This window comes from Sceloporus undulatus, chromosome 2, assembly GCF_019175285.1.
Source record: "Sceloporus undulatus isolate JIND9_A2432 ecotype Alabama chromosome 2, SceUnd_v1.1, whole genome shotgun sequence".
In the NCBI taxonomy this organism is placed as follows: Eukaryota; Metazoa; Chordata; class Lepidosauria; order Squamata; family Phrynosomatidae; genus Sceloporus; species Sceloporus undulatus.
The window spans coordinates 272,647,405-272,660,363 of NC_056523.1; positions in this window are offsets into that span (position 1 = coordinate 272,647,405).

A 12,959-nucleotide genomic window follows, 5' to 3' on the forward strand; every position below is an offset into this window, starting at 1 on the left:
CTGTACACGTACTAGGGTTGCCTTGGGGCATCCTTTCCAGATGCCCCACAACCCTAGCATGTTGTGATGGCGGCACCCATTCTACATGGCGTCGGCATTACAATGTCATGACTGCATCGACTCCAAACGGGGTGGTGCGGATGTGACGTCTTTGCGCCGCTGAAAGGGCACCTATGGCGGCATTGGAAACTGAGCTCCTTCCTTTATTTGTGTCACTGGCATAGCCTTTACACAGCTGCGCCAGCGACACAAAGGAGAAAGGGGCCGAGCGGCCCCTTTCTCTTGTTCCCCACCACTGTTGGGGTGTTCTTGGGACTTGAAGCCCCAAGGACACCCCTTTCCAGGCTGCAGGGAAGCAGCCTTTTGCCGCTTCCCCGCGGCCTGGAAAAGCGGTTGATCGTGGCCTCAGGGCTGCCGCTGTGGCAGTTGAGGCCCTGATCCGTTGGGGAAAGGGGAGGGTACAGGCCGCCTCAAAGGAGCAGTCTGTACACCGCCACTGCTCACTCTGAGGGATTAACTCTTTCAGTGCAGAGCACAGTTGCACTTTCAACACTCAGTGTAGTCATCTTGGCTTATAGGGAGAGTTTAGGCTTGATTTGCTCTAGGACCCATTTATTTGTCTTTTTAGCAGTCTTCATTGTCCACCTTTCACAGTCTTTCATAGAAATAGGAAATACAATGGCATGGACAATTCCAGCTTTAGTATTCAATTATATATCTCTACTCTTGGCCACTTTGCCTAGTTCCTTCATAGCTAACCTTTCAAGTCCTAATCTTTTTATGATTTTTTGACTGCAGTCTCCATTATTCTGATTAATGACTGAACCAAGGTATGGAAAATCTGGAACTATTTCAATGTCTTTATTCTCTGCTTTCAAATTATATAAAGCCTCAGGCCTGTTACAGACAGCCAAAATAAAGCTGCTTCGAGTCACTTTGGAGGTATGCTGTTTAAATGATACATGCATCCTAAGAGTCCAGAAGCCGCACCGAAGCCATGTTCCAGTCCTAAGGACTGGAGTGCAGCTTTGGTGCAACTTCCAGACACTTAGGATGCATGCATCATTGAAACACCATACCTCCAAAGTGACTCGAAGCAGCTTTATTTTGGCTGTCTGTATAGGGCCTCAGTGTCATTTTTCTTTCCTTAATGTTCCATTGTAAATCTGCATTTGTCCTTACTTTTTCAATGATTGTTCCAAGCCTTTGCTACTTTCTGCTAAGTAATATGGTGTCATCTGCATATCTCAAATTGTGATATGCCCTTGACTCTCATTTATCCTTTTTTTTAAAAAAAATATTCTGAATCACTTTGACAAACACGTCCAAAGTATACTGATCCTTCTCAAAATCATCCCAAATTATATTACTGGAGACATGTGTTCAATGAGTGAAAGGCTGGATCCATTGTGACTTAGGATCAAAAGAACCACTTAGCAAAATAACCTTATAGGCCCAATCACTATCACTTTATCCCTAAGTGTGAACCAATTTACAGCTTCTTAAATTTTAAAATTTTATTCCTATCCCACTTTTCACCCAATATGGGATCCAGTGTGATGATAACTCAGAAATCCCATAATCAGAAACTCTGATAAGTCTGGCTTCATAACTGTCAGGTGCTCTATAACTGGGCTTAAATGAATAAAGTTACAGAGACTTATACAAACCTTCATGTTCAATTCATGAAGGTGTGAAATGGTGTGCATATCATGATGTTGAAAGGCATATACACATCTTTTTGCATACCCAATTATCCTATGTCTAAATACTAGATGAATACATGGCTAGGGCTCAAAAATATGTGTGGTTGTAACATGATCAGCATACATATGCCAACAATACATATGTATGCCCAAGAGAACACCAAGAAAATGGATGAGCTTTCCTCTATACACATCTAGAAATCTCCTAAATGCCAAGCTGTTTCCAAATCAAGCTGTAGATATTTTAGGTATAACTATGGAGAGACTACATCACTATTTGCTGTCATGTTTGCACATACTTACTCAACTACTCTTTTGCAGTAGTAGGGGGTAAATATATAAAGCGTTTTCAATAAGCAGAAGATTTGAAAATGTAAAATTGAGACAGAATGGCTTCCCCCTTCTGTTGCCTGAATATCAATTCTGATGGGCATTTTCTGAGGATGGGAGATATATTGCCTTTATATCTCCCCTGTAGGTTGACAGGAATTATTTGGATGGCCGCAGTGGGAAATGGCATACTGGTTTAGATGAGCACCTGGTGTGACTCAGCTGAACTCAAAGCTTCAGAGCTCAAAGACAAGTGTTTCTGAATGTTCTAGAAGCTTTCTTTCTGACACAAGTCAGCAGGTCCACCATTTCAAGAGGCATATTTGAAATGTGTGCATCCCTTTAAGAAAAGCTTAACACAGCTGTTTCTCTGCTATGGCATTTCCCCATCAGATGGTATAACTAATTAGGCATGACACCTTCTGAGACATCACTGAAGTGCTGTGTTTGGCAGTGTTTTCCCTTGACTTTAGTGATTATATTCCTTGGGTTTTAAAAGGCAGAAGCTCATATCATTCCAACTTTGCTTTCAGAAATTCACTAATATTCCTTTCTTTCTTTTTCACATGTTCTTCCAACTCAGTGGAGTCCCCCCAAGCCTTGATATTATTCATTTTTTGTTTTTTGGTTTTTTATTGCTCTGAAGGTGGTTTATATTGTAGCAATGCCCACTAGTGCTGATATATTTAGGGCTGTGTCAGTATTTCCATTATAACCCCCTATTTTCATGAGTTTATGACATAGTTGTAAAATTTTACTCTAAGTTTAAGGTTGGAAGACAAGGTTTCAGCCTTGAAACATTTTTTTACAAGTTGCAACACACACACACACACAGAGAGATTGAGAGAGAGAGAGAGAGAGAGAGAGATTTGGTTTGTTGTTGTTGTTGCTTTTTTGGACACAACGAAGTGCAAAACACTCAAATGTTCACTGTATATAGGTTTTACACTCCTCCTGGTTCCTTTTTTTTTTTTTTTTTAAATAGCTGTACTCTCTGTGTCGCATACCATTTGTATTCATACCCCTGTATGTGCATGTTTGTGATTTAAAGCTAAGCATGCATGCTGGAAAGCAATCTGTGGAACAAACATTACAGGTCTATTACAGGTCTATACCTGTTTTAGAAAGCCTGCATGGTTTAGTAGTTTGAGTATTGGACTACGAATCTGGATATCAGGGTTTGAATCCCTGCTCAGTTGTGGATGCCCACTGGGTTACCTTGGGCACTTCACACTCTCTCAGCTTCAGAGGAAGGCAAGGGGGAAAACCCATCTGAATAAATCTTGCCAAGAAACCCCCATGCCACTATACATTAAAAGGGTCAGTCATAATTATAATCTTTTGAAGAAATGACTTGAAGGCGCACAAAACAAAAACAATATTCAGTTAAAAAGATAGTAATCTTGTTTGACCATTTCATTTAATATGTAATTACCTTTCTACGGAGAATCTATGTCCAGCAATCAAAACCTCTAGAGCACCTCAAACAAAACACCCATCATTTTGTAAAAGCCATAACATAAACCTTCTATTCCTCCTCCTCCTCCTCCTCCTCTTCTTCTTCAAGCTACGATCCTGCAAATTAACCATTTACAATACAACTCTTTCAGGTACAGCTGACAAAATTACACTCAGATTTTGAGAAGTGGGTTGGGCTGAGAATCTTTCAGCATCACTTCATAATATGGATGCAAAGAGTGAGTTGGATATCTGATTGTTAACATATAAGATGCCATGGAGTGGATGCAGGATTTTTGACTCCTGCATGAAATATACATGCTCCGCCACTGAACTTTGTAGACAGTGACTTGGAGTGGAGAGACACAAAGGATGCAGTGATTCATGTGCAGAGAAAATGTCCTGTACATGCGCACAGATACTCAAACCATTTGTAAATAATAATTTGTAGCGTTGATTCAGTAACTAATTTTGTGGTTGAGAAAAAGAGTCGCTTGAAGGAGAAAGTGCTCCACTAACAGTTGGTGTAGAAAGAGAGTGGAAATAGGGGGAACAATTAATATAGACATGGGGGAGAAGGAAGATCAGGGCAAGCCTTGAAATCTGGGAACTATAAGAAAATGTGTGCACCCCAAGTGTCCAAATTTGGACAAGTCAGTTATCAGAATCTCCTCCAACCATGGTTTTCACATATTGTTGAGTAGCCAAAAATCATTTAGAAGCACTAAAAAGCCTTGAATGGGTGATTACCTAGCCACATATTTTTCCCAGAGCTGAAGAATTGCAGAGAGAATGAAAGCATTTGAAAATAGGGACAGTTTATAAAAACTAAAATCCCCTATCCATTATTGAATAACAGCCTCCTTGGCCCCAATTCTAGCCCATTCTATTCACAGAAATTGGCCTTGTGGTGTGTAACTGTTCCTCCATTCCTAAGGGCATCATTAAAGGTTGTTGAATTTGTACTGAAGTTGTTCAGGTTTGTTATTGTTTCCTGCATTTTCCTAGGACTGAAACAGACAGGCCAAATAGAGTGGTGGGAGACCACACAAGCAGTGACTGGGCTATACAGGATTTTCCCATTCTGGATAAACTGTGAAAGAAGCCTGGAGAAGCATGGATTGCATAGGGGTTGCATATTGCCTGGCTACAGGCAGTGTGATAAAATGGCTAAATCCTGTGTCTACCCCATGGGTGAATTGGCAATTTGGTAATCTCCTAAGGTCTTCCAACCATGTGGACCAGGGATCAGTTATATGTTATCAATGATGTGGTAAAAAGAATATGGGACCAAGCACTGTTCCTGAAATATTAGAAACATTAATGTACTTGCATATTTAGATGCAATAGCAAGATGAAGTTGAATTACGGAATTTTATAAATTTTATTTATACCACAGAATGATATACAGGCAATTCTGCCTTTTCATAGGGTATTTTTAAGAAGTTGCAAATTAAGCTTGACTATTGCAGTTGGAACTACCTTTAGGAAAATTGTCTGTCAATACTTTTCATTTATGATTGCTGTTCCAGCACTTCTTCTCAGCTAAAATTAGGCTGAAACAAAAACTGCATTTGTGTCATGGATTTGTTGAGTGTTATATTGATTTTGAAGTCTGTCACCTTCTTCCTTGTTAGCTTGATAAATATTCTTAAAGTCAGTTCTAATATTTGTTCCACTTACTAGCATTCTTTTACCCTAATTAGTCAGAGAAATGCCTTATAGAGACATCTTCCATTCTCAGAAGAGAATCAGAAAATATGCTGTATTGCAAGGTATTGCATTTCTTTTTAAATAGTAACCCAAGTGTTATATAAAGAACTTGGAGCATGTCAGGTACAATACATCATGTTTGGTTGTTTTAAAATGAATGCAACTTAACCTACATCATAGATATAGCCAAGCTGAATAAAGGTGTTTACAGCATGCTCTTTGGACTTCAAATGGTTGGCAATATCTCAAAATGTCAGGCTGCTGATACTAGAATGTGCTGGTGACTTCCCTTACCCCATCAAATTCCAAAGCAATGAATACATTTTGACACCAATTTAATTCTTTTTCTTACACAGGTTCTATGTTTGAAGTAGTTTTCGTTTTTCATTTAAATTGAGGTAGATTTGCTTAACTACCTCACAGTATTTCTGTTTGTTACTGGGATTTTTTCTGGTGTGTGTGTGTTTATGATTTATTTTATTTTGTTTTGTATATTGCACTTCTATCTTGGATTTTTCACAAAATGTAATACAGTGGGTCCTTGCTATCTGCTGGAGTTTTGTTCCAAGACCCCCTGTTAATATCAAAATCCGTGGATGCTCAAGTCCCATCAATTATAATGGCACAATAAAATGTTGTCTCTTATATAAAAGGGCAAATTCAAGCTTTGCCTATGGGAATTTGTATATTTTTAAAGTATTTTCAAGCCGTGGATGCTTGAATCCATGAATAAAATAATCCATGGATAAGGAGAGCTAACTGTACTATTAGTTAACTATGGCGCTTTACAGACCACTGAAAAGGGCGGTTTGCCAGTGCCCTCATTTGCTGTGCAGAGGAGTCTCAGTGGCCAAACCGTGCGACTCCTCCATGCAGCAAAGATAAGCCGCAAAAAGTGGCTTCTTTTTGCGGCTCGGTAATGATGCCACAAGGCGCCAATGGTGCACTTGTGGCATCATTACCACGCCGTGACGTCTGGATGCTAAGCATCTGCTACATCAAAATGGCAGCACCCATGTAGAATGGGTGCCACCATTTTGTACATGCACAGCACGTACTAGGGTTGGGGGTGTCCGGAAAGGATGCCCCTTTCTAACCCTAGTACGTGCTGAGCACGTACTATCAGCGTGTGTAGAACACACCTCTGTAAAAAAGCAAAGTTACTGACAAACACTGGGAGATACAGCAAAGCTTTGAAAGTTACTTTAGCAAGCAGTTTGTTAGTGTTACAGTTAGAAGGCCAAACAAAATAGTTAGCTACAGGTACAGATGCCATTTTAAAAAGTAAGTCCTTATTTATTTATTTATTTATTTTTAAGAAACCAAATTTTTATGTTCTAACAACATTTTGGAAAAAATACTAAAACCTGCTGGTTTATGACAAAAAAATATGCCTAAGTAGTAAAAGCATCAGATCCAGTCTGATCTTGGGGGGTAAGCAGGGTCAACCCTGGCTAATACCTGGATGGGAGACCACTAATGAATACCAGGTGCTGTAAGCTATATTTCAGAGGAAGGAACTGGCAAAGCCACCTCTAACTTGCCTAAGAAAACTCGATGAAAAATTCACAGGTCACCATAAGTCAACAGGCTACTTGAAGGTACAGAGAGAGAGGGAGAGAGAGTAAAGCCACACACATTCTGTGACTATAAATATAACTAAATAGTTATAGTTTGTTATAGTTGTAGTTACAATGCAATAAGAGTGGTACTCTTTCATTACAAAACAAACTTCATAACATGTAGGAGCAGCTGTGTTGGCCATTTAGTAAATTCAAACAAAAATCCACCAAACAGTGATACATATACTGGCCAACAGAAATGCACAATTTACCTGTTGCAAGCTTTCGAAGCTCCACCGGCTTCTTCATCAGGCAAGATTTTTCATGTCAAACAGGAGCAAAATTAGAGATGCCTGCATATTGTTGTTTCTGTCCTTAGTTAAGATGGTATGGGGAGGGTATTTTTAGCAGGCTGGCCCCTGCTCCAATGGCCATGTGGCAATTGGGAGATTTTCAAAGCCCAGGAAATTTAAAGTCCGTTTGCATATCAACGAGGACTCCTCTTTTGCAATCCAGTATGTCTCCACAACAATCTTCATATAACAGTTGTACTTTGATTATTAAAAAGGAATCACTTATAAGCAGTTGATTATTTATGACTACTATTTATAACTTCTTCCATGTTCGGAGATTTTGGTGTGGGAATCATGTACAAAGAAATTCTGAAATTCAAAAGTCTTATTTCTTTCATTCATTTTATTAATGTTATAAATTCTAAATTATGGAAAAACTCATGTAGCCCTATAGAGTAACTTCCATTTAACATACTTGCTGTACAGACCTGAACTGAAACATGTCCCATCTTCAGTTCTCCAATAAACATTTGCAGACTAAGCTTTTTGTTTTGTTTTGTTTTGTTTTGAAAATGCCCTTTCTGGTTGAAATTGTATATACTCTTATAATCTAGGTTTACTATTCTTAAGAGAATCGGCCAAGCTTCTAAGAATTCTTTTCCTTTTCTGTTTGAGTTGCTGATTAGCTGATATTTAAAACAGAACTTCTCATCCCTTTGGGCAAAACAGTCTATCTCCACTAAGGAGCCAGCTTCTACTGGTCTCAGAATCCCATATATACAATCGACCTTCCATATCCATGGATTCTGTATTCATGGCTTGACAACAGTCCCTCCCCCCGATAAAAAATCCAAAATCTTGATTTTTGCCATTTTATATAATGGGACTTGAACATCCACAGATTTTGATATCCACGAGGTGTCCTGAAACCAAACCTCAGCAGAAACAAAGAGCCCACTGTATGTCAGGCTTCAGGCTTGTTCATTATTCTGGTAACAGCTACCCGAGTCCCAATATTTTTTTTCTTTGTCTGTCAGACTCACTTGACTGGATGGAACTCTGTACATGCACTGAATACCAAGACACTTTTCAAAAAAGTAAAATGAATCAACTATGGTTCAAAATAATTGAGACTGCTGCTTTAACTATCCTAGCTCTATGATAAGGAATTCTGGGAAATGTAGTTTTATGAGACATTTAGCCTGCTCTATCAGAGAGCCCTGGTACCACGATAAACTACAATTCCCAGGATTCTCTAGCATTGATTCCCTAGAATGAAGATTCCCAAGCCTTAGCCAGAACAGTTGAAGTTGTCTCAAACTGGATTATTTCTGCACTGTGTTTTGGACCTATGTTAGATTTTCTACCATATTTACATTTTAATTTTTTAATGCAATTGTTGCTTTATATGAGCCTACTAAAGTCACTGATGGAGGGCTTCTGCTAGTTCCTACCAATTTCAAACATACATTTGGTGATGATGTAGGAGAGGGTATTATTGATGGCTGCTCACAGGCTGTGGAAATCAATCCCATGAGAGGCCTGGTTGGACACATCTCTGCTCAGTTTTTACTGGAAAAGACTTTTTTCTTTCTTTTAACAGGCATTTGACTGTCTAACTGAATATAGAGGAAGGGTGTATATGCTGTACCTTTATTGTTGTTATTATGTTTTTTAAATGATTTTACATTGTCTTCATGTTTTAATATGGTAGTGTTTATTTTTAATTACCATTAGGTTTGTTTGTTTTTTTAGATGTTGTTGATTCCTGCCAGGTCAGCACTTTTCAACAGAACTGTTCACATTTTGCTAAGTCAGGCCTGCGGCTTAACACCTGATGTCCCTTGGGTCCCATGTTAGTTAAAAGGCAGGATATAAATTAGGTAAATAAAATTTGCCTTGTTCTTTCCCTTTTGAAACACTAGTAAACATTTTATTTTGTATGGAGATTATCACATTGAATTTATTTTTTTTAACTTTTATTTGTAATTATATACATACAAACATATATATACATCACAATTGACGTAAAACAAACACCATAAAACATATAAACTCTATTATTATTTATTTTCTCTTACTTAGTGGCTTCCTTCCACAAAGTATATGCATTTTTTTTTAATTTAGCCATATATAACTTCTGTATGTTCTAATAATATAATGTCAGATTTTCATTTTATCAAATAAGCCTTTTGTTATATTTTTTCAGACATTCCCATTCTTTTTCAACCTTTTCTTTATTCAAATCCTTTATATATGCTGTTAGAATGTCCATACCCATTGCTTCTTCTACTTTGTTTAACCATTCTTTTTTTGCTGGAGTTTTATCTTGCTTCCAATAAGTTGCATATGTCATTCTGGCCACTGTGACCATATATAAAATCACACGTCCATATTTTTTCTCTATTTCTTTGGTTAATACACCTGTCATGTTAAGCATATATAGTAGAGGGTTAAGTGGGAGATTTATTCCTAATATTTCTGATATTGATAGATGAATTTCATTCCAGTATTCTTTTGCTTTTATACATTCCCACCACAAATGATAGAAAGTTCCTCTTTTCTTGCAGCATTTCCAGCAATTAATGTTTCCATTTTTATACATTCTATTTATTCTATCTGGTGATAAATACCATCGGTGCATCATTTTTATATAGTTCTCTTTATAATTCTGACAATTTGTAAATGAGTTTGTGTCCCGCCATGATTTTTCCCATAAATCAATTTCTATCACCTCTCCTATATCTTGTGCCCATTTTATCATACAATCTTTGACACCTTCCCGCTACAGGTCTCTTTGTTTTAATAATCTATAATACTTAGAAATATGGCCTTTCTTATTGTCGAAAATTATATTGTCTAATTCGTTTTTGCTATCTGTAAATTCCCAATCTTTTTTATCTGACCTATACCTTTCATAAATCTGTCTATACAGAAACCAATTATTATTGATTCTGCTCTCTAACTCCTTGCTGGATTTTAAAACAAAACAGTTCCCTTTTACTATTAACAAATCCCTATAAGTTAACCAATTTTGTCCCCCTCCTTTCGTTCTCTTATATAAGGCCTCCTGAACCGAGACCCAGAGTGGCATTTGTCTGTAGAATTGTCTTTTGATTTTACTCCATACCCTAAGCAATGAATTCCTTATAAAATGATTATAAAAATCCATATTGACCTTCTGTTTATCATACCATAAATAGGCATGGTATCCATACCTCATTCCACTATTTTCCAATTCCAAAAGTTTTTCATTTTTTAATAATATCCATTCCTCTAACCATTGCAAACACACAGAATAATAGTACAGCTTCAGGTTAGGCAAATTACAACCACCCCTTCTTTTTTCCTCTGTTAGCATTTTCCAACCTATCCTTGCCTTTTTTCCTTGCCAAATAAATTTTGATAGCGCTTCTTGCCATTTCTTAATACATGATTCATTTTTTAATATAGGTAAATTCTGAAATAAAAACATAAACCTTGGTAGAATACTCATCTTTAAAATTTCAATTCTTCCCAGTAAAGAAAATGGTTTTTTTGACCAATTTAATAAGTCTTTTTTTTACTTCTGCCCACATTTTTTCATAATTGTTTTTATATAATTCAATATTTTTTTTGTAATATATATTCCTAAGTATTTAACCTTTTTAACTGTTTTAAATCCCGAGATTTCTTCAATTTCTTGTTCATTTATCACATTGAATTTAAAGCGACTTATCCTCGATGGGATACAGTCATTTTTAATTTTAAAATTGGGTGTTATTGCATGCGGCAGCGGCCGGGTAACTGCAACTTGTATGCAGCCTGGATCCCAGGCGTGCTAATCCAGTGGCTTTTCAAAAACAGGAGCATGCCATTTTTGAAAAGCCACTAGATAAGCACGACTGGGATCCAAGCTGCACACAGGTTGCACTCATCCAACCACGGCTGCATGCAGTAACACCTGATTTTAAAATTAAACGTGACTGTATCCCTTTGGAGATAAGTCACTTTAAATACAATGCAATAATCTCTGTTTTAGAGAACTTTCACCTATATTATTTTAAAAATGATAGCATGGCTTCCAGGCACCTTGTAAAGGTTATTTCACAAGGCCCTATTATATTCTTAAACTTCTCAGTTTTTAACAGTTTTCCCTTTAATCTTGTTTGTTTGTTTGTTTATTTGTTTGTTTGTTTCAGAACTGAACATAAAAGCAAGATCAGTGGTAGAAAGTCATTGATTACTCCAATCTGGATAGACTAGAGAGGTTCTGGTGTCATTTTATAATAATTTCTGGGATGGATGGACTGTTGTAAAAAAGGGATTCCACTAGGGCATATCTACATGGACCAAATTAACTGGTTTTCTTCCACCCTCATGTTGCCCTTTCTTCATGATGAAGTGTCAAAGGCTCAGTTCAACTGCAGACTGTCTTGACATGGGAAGTGCAGTTCTGCAGTGAATCCAGGCCATGCTGCATTAATGCAAATGTCAAAAAATTACTTTTTGCTCTGGGAATTCCAAGAAAATCTGGAGCACTCTGGAGTGATGCAGGGTGGCTTTTTACACAATGGCCTACTGTGCCACCCACCACCACAGCCATTGGTGTGAGTCACTCCCTCTGAAGTTACAACAAGGTGTCCAGCAATGTGATCAACACTGCATACCTTGTTTTTGACCTCAAATGGAGTGATTCATGTCAGCCCTGGTGAGTGGCATAGTAAGGCCCTTTGTAAACAGCTGCTTGGTGTCACTCTGAATTGCCCAAATAACTATGGGTATTCAGGGCAGCTTTGGGGCCAGAATACTCTGAGAGCATCCTGGAGCATTGTGATAGATATAACCCCACCTTTAGTCAATTTTCATCCCAGAAATATAACAGGCCATGCACTCCAAATTTATTCTTCTACTATAGCTATTTCTGTACTCTAAGTAGATATGCTCAGAGACTAAGCACATGGTAGTGGTTTGAGTGCTGGACTAGAACTCTAGGTCACCAGCATTTGACTCCCCACTTTGCCATGAAAATTCAGTGGGTGACCTTGGACAGGTAACACTTTCTCAGCCACAGAGGAAGGCAATAGCAAGCCCGCTGTGAACAAATTTGGCCAAGAAAAGCCCAAGATAAGTTTGTCTTAGGGTTACCATAAATTGGAAATGACTTGGGTCGTAACAACAATGTTTAGTATGTATAAGCACATTTCAAGTGCCAAGAGTCTTTTAGCAGTACTGACAATAGCTTAGTTGGGAAAGCCATTATAGATCAAAGTCTGAACCACCTGTAGCTGATTTATTTCAGACCCAATTTATTTGTGATTTAAAGTTTAGACTTTTTACATTGAAAACTGTTTTACCTGCTTGGCACAAGATCCTTAAGTTATCAGATTGCAACTTCCAAGGAAATGTTGTCATTTCCCACAGAGAAGACCTTGGATGCAGCTCAAAATAAGCTAAGCTTCTTAGTCTTATCTTCTGCAATAAATCTGCCTGTGTACTCAATTGTGGTCTTCCATTTTGGTTGAGTTTGGCCATGTTATTGGACTACATTTTGCAGATGAGGAATAAGGGAGAGTAGCTTGCTTAAGGCATGCTTAAAATGGCCTGTGAAAATCATGTCTGAGAGATGATATTTGATTTCCTTGCCCAGAGTCACTGTGTGAAACATTTCTTCTGCAGAGTTATTCTGGGTTGAATTTTCCCTAGCATTTCATATTAGTTTTAAAGTGCAGTTTTGTACTTTATGAGTCCAATTCTCATTAAAGTGAGGCAAAGAATATTGAAATAAATAAAACATTTATTGATGATGCAGAACGATACGTCAGTTGTGAGAATTTAGCAAGAGTCAAAGTAACTGCTTTGAGTAAATGATGTTTGTTAAGAAATAGGCACAACATGTTTTAGCATGGATAATTACA